The sequence below is a fragment of the Protobothrops mucrosquamatus genome, unplaced genomic scaffold (genome assembly GCF_001527695.2).
Source record: "Protobothrops mucrosquamatus isolate PMUCROS unplaced genomic scaffold, P.Mucros_1.0 scaffold2779, whole genome shotgun sequence".
NCBI lineage: Eukaryota > Metazoa > Chordata > Lepidosauria > Squamata > Viperidae > Protobothrops > Protobothrops mucrosquamatus.
In genome coordinates, this window is record NW_015388816.1 from 183,097 (window position 1) to 187,728 (window position 4,632).

Genomic DNA, 4,632 nt, shown 5'->3' on the forward strand with positions numbered 1-4,632 from the left:
CAAACACCAGGCTGCCGGGCCACCGGCCACATCCCATGGCAGTAAAAGTCTCCAGGCCACTCGCCCACCCTCAGCCGCCACATCCCCAAGTTACCAAGCCACCAGGCTGTCGGGCCGCCGGGTTGCCAAGCCGCCGGACCGGACCGCCGTCGGGACGCTTGGGCCGCTAGGTCGTTGAGCCATCGGCAGGCTGCCTCAAAGTTGCTAACTGCCACGTCCTCCAGTTCCATGAACCGCTAGTAAAGAGAATCCAAGAATCAACCTCTCCCCTTGTTACTGATCTAGTTGATTTCTTTACTATCTCTCCAAGCTTTCGCCATCCCAAAGCAGTTTGTGTTTCCTTCAGACCGATTTCTTCTCTGCCCTGTACCTTTACAACTCCAGTTCGAATTCACTTTTGTGGAGCAAATGCTCACCCACCACATCCAGTTGGTCCAGGGACATTCTTTTCCTAATCAAGAAAAGCTTGAGCAGTTATTGTTTTAGCAAAGTAGGGGCCCAACATTACTTTAAAATTCTGAGTGGCACATAAAGAGAATGAATAAATTGGTCCTATTCGTTTTCTCCACTGATCACAAAACGCAACAATAGCAGCATCCTCTTTGTGTTCCCAGTAACTGTATTGCCCCTGGTACTGGATTTAATAGAAAATAGTCATCTCTCTCTCTCTCTCTCTCTCTCTCTCTCTCTCTCTCTCTCTCTCTCTCTCTCTCTCTCTCTCGCATTCTGTGTGTCTCTCTCACACACACACACATACCTGTGAATTTGGGCTCCTGGTGACTTATATGGATGCATGCACACAATTTTCTTGGCATGATATGGAAGTAGAATTTTGGCTTCCCAATACAGCTTGAATATTAATTATTGGTAAATTTATCCTTCATGAATTTGTTCTCTTTTGAAGCCAACCAATTCACCAACACATCTTGTTTACAGTGAGGGAAAAAAGTATTTGATCCCCTGCTGATTTTGTACGTTTGCCCACTGACAAAGAAATGATCAGTCTATAATTTTAATGGTAGGTTTTAATAGTGAGAGACAGAATAACAACAAAAAAATCCAGAAAAATGCATTTCAAAGAAGTTATAAATTGATTTGCATTTTAATGAGTGAAATAAGTATTTGACCCCTTCCCAAAACATGACTTAGTACTTGGTGGCAAAACCCTTGTTGGCAATCACAGAGGTCAGACGTTTCTTGTAGCTGGCCACCAGATTTGCACACATCTCAGGAGGGATTTTGTCCCACTCCTCTTTGCAGATCCTCTCCAAGTCATTAAGGTTTCGAGGCTGACGTTTGGCAGCTCGAACCTTCAGCTCCCTCCACAGATTTTCTACGGGATTAAGGTCTGGAGACTGGCTTGGCCACTCCAGGACCTTAATGTGCTTCTTCTTGATCCACTCCTTTGTTGCCTTGGCCGTGTGTGTTGGGTCATTGCCATGCTGGAATACCCATCCACGACCCATTTTCAATGCCCTGGCTGAGGGAAGGAGGTTCTCACCCAAGATTTGATGGTACATGGCCCCGTCCATCGTCCCTTTGATGTGGTGAAGTTGTCCTGTCCCCTTAGCAGAAAAACACCCCGAAAGCATAATGTTTCCACCTCCATGTTATGTGGGGATGGTGTTCTTGGGGTCACAGGCAGCATTCCTCCTCCTCCTAATACGGTGAGTTGAGTTGATGCCAAAGAGCTCGATTTTGATCTCATCTGACCACAACACTTTCACCCAGTTCTCCTCTGGATCATTCAGATGTTCATTGGCAAACTTCAGACAGGCCTGTACATGTGATTTCTTGAGCAGAGGGACCTTGTGGGTGCTGCAGGCTTTCAGTCTTTCATGGTGTAGTGCCTTTTTTTGCCTAAACTAAAAAAACCCTCATCATTTTAATCTTTTTGATTAAAAGACCTTGTCCAACTTGACAGTGGCCTTTTAAATTTAATTATCAGATTTTTATCCTGCCTTTATTCCTTTAGAACAAAATTGGGGAACGATAGCCCTTTTATGACTTGTGGAATTCAACTCCCAGAATTCTTGAGCCAGTATGGTTCCCCATCCTTGCTTTAGAAGTAACTCAGGGTGGTGAACATACATAATATCAATAGCACTTCGACTTATCTACCGCTTCACAGTGCTTTACAGCCCTCTAAGCAATTTACAGAGTCAGCCTGACCCCCAACAATCTGGGTCCTCATTTTACCGACCTCGGAAAGATGGAAGGTCGAGTCAACCTTCAATAGTCCTTCTTCCTCTTTTTCTCCACAACAACCCTGAGAGGATTTTGAGAAGGTGACCAGAATTGTATTTGATATTTGAGGTACAGTCACAATATGCCTTTATACAAAAGGTATTATATGATATTGGCTGTCTCCACAACAGTACTAGCTTTTTCACAGCAGTCACAACTGACATCTTCAAACAACTGTTACATCTTATCCTAACCAGGAACCATCCACGCTTATCTAAGATCCCATCTATACATATGTGAAGTTAAGGATTTTTACTCTGATACATATCACAGGTCATTTGCTCATACTGAACCCCTTGAAGTATCTTAATGAAAACTCAAAGAAGAACGAAAGACAGAATATAGATGTTTTAAATCAGGAATTTGGAGACAGTTCCTATGGATTGCAAGAAGGAGTCAATTGGTTCTGGATCAAATAAGGGTTGAAATGACAATGCTGTGAAACTAGAAACATTAAAATGCTTCTATAAAAATGTGGAGGATTGACAAGTTGGGAGAATAAAAAATAATTATGGGCAAGATGTAGGGACAGGATCAAAGTGATACTGGAATATCCTTGAAAGAGGTTTTATTGGGGATGAGACGTTATCCAGGATTTGAGTTTGACTCAGTGGTATCTATAGAGCAAATTGCTCTTTGACCTGAACTATCAGACATTATTCGGAAATATCAGCAAACGTGGCATTTCACTCTTCTGGTGAAAAATGCCAGTATAAAACCTTGGGTCAATCTCCAGTTCACCTTCTTTGGTGAAGGGTCTGTTTATGTCTATGTTCTCTTCTTTAACGGCTTACTAACCAATTTCTCATCCCAGGACTGATTACTTAGCTCAGAAACCTTGGGGGGGGGGGCTTTTAGTCAAACGATTCTGGATGTTGACACACCTCTGCTTCAGCTTTCCCAGTTAACCTGTGGCAGCATTAGCCACGAATAGTCACGTGTGTCTGTCTGTCTCCATGGCAGGAGAGGTCTTGGTTTGTTCTGATTACACACGCCTTCCTGAGAAAGGTCCATAGAGGAGACAAGAAAGTTTTTCGCGTTGTGGCTTGTCGGGCAGGAGAGCGCCCCTCCCGACTGCTAAGGAGGAGGAGAAGGAGGAGGCGGCGGCAATCAGCCTGCCCGACAGCTCCGGCTGGCACCAGCTGGCATCTAAGCTCTCTGATCGGGAATTGCTGGACTGACCCTCTCCGTCGTCAGCTGAGACTTAAACCAAGGTCTGAAGAGCGTAAAAGTTAGTCGACGCCACCGATGGAGCGGAAGGCCATACCCACCTTGTCCGCCCGCTTATGCCCTGCCCGTTCACGCTCGTATTGCTCCAGGAGTCGCAGCTGGTCATCCTGCAGCCGCTCCAGAGCCTGGTCCCGGTCCCGCACCTGCCCACAAGCCTCCTGCAGGGCCTCCAGGACGGAAACCACCTGTGGCAGCAGCCCAGAGACCACGGTAGGGCCGTGGACGCCCACCAGCCGCTCCAGTTCCCCGTACAAGCCCCCGGCCATCACGGACACCAGCTCCTCGTAGGGCGCCGGGCTGGCATCCCCATCTCCCCCAAAGGTCGTCTCGGGGTCATCCATGGTGAAGTGCTCTAACCACTGCACTCTCCAGCTTGGTACTGGGGACACACGGGTGCCTGTCTGTGCGCCTTAACTCTCCTGCTTTCTGATTTCTCGGATTTCCCTAAATTAAGGAATTAAGGGAAACACTATGACCCCTTCACTTCCCCCCGCCCCCCCAAACCAGGCTACTAATACGATTGCTCCCCTTTTCTCCCCCGAAAAGGCAGGCGGTCGTAGCCTAGGACTCAGCTGCCAATTTCCCTCGAGATCCAAGATACAATCCCCTTGCTATAGGTACTCCATATTCTGCCCCATAGATCCATTCCCTTGCCCCCTGGCTTTCAGCTTCTGGAGCTCTAACCACTAAGCTAAAGTGCCTCTGAGGATCCAGAGGTCTTTCCCTCCTCCCTCCTCCCCCCTCCCCTCCGATCGCCTTTCTGGCTCTTCCTCCGCCCGCCCCTGGCCTGAACTTCTGAGCCGCCTCCCTCCAGCGGCGGTCGCTGTGATCCCAACTTCAAGTCACTTTCCAAGAAGAGAAGAAGGCGGGGCCAGAAGCCCACAAGTCTACCAGTAGCGCATGAGGAAAGCCCTAAGGCTGGCCAATGGTGCGCCTGCCTGCGGCCTGGTGGCCAATAGCGCGCGGAGGTGGGAGGGCTCATGCGAAAGGCCGGCAAAAGGGGAAGAAGAGATAGTATGTGTCACGCCCTACCAGGCGTGCCATCCGCGAGCGGGGTGTGGGAGCCCGCCCGGGGAGGCCAGCCGCCGCCGCCAAACCGTCCGGGGGAGCCGGCCACCCAGCCCGCCCGGGGAGGCCAGCCGCCGCCGCCAAACC

The 4,632-nt window shown here is 48.8% G+C and overlaps 1 pseudogene; it reads right to left on the minus strand.

The window, feature by feature from the left end:
- LOC107296387 overlaps nucleotides 1–3,818 on the minus strand; it is a 70,035-nt pseudogene extending 66,217 nt beyond the window's left edge.
- Nucleotides 3,819–4,632: the final 814 nt, after the last annotated feature.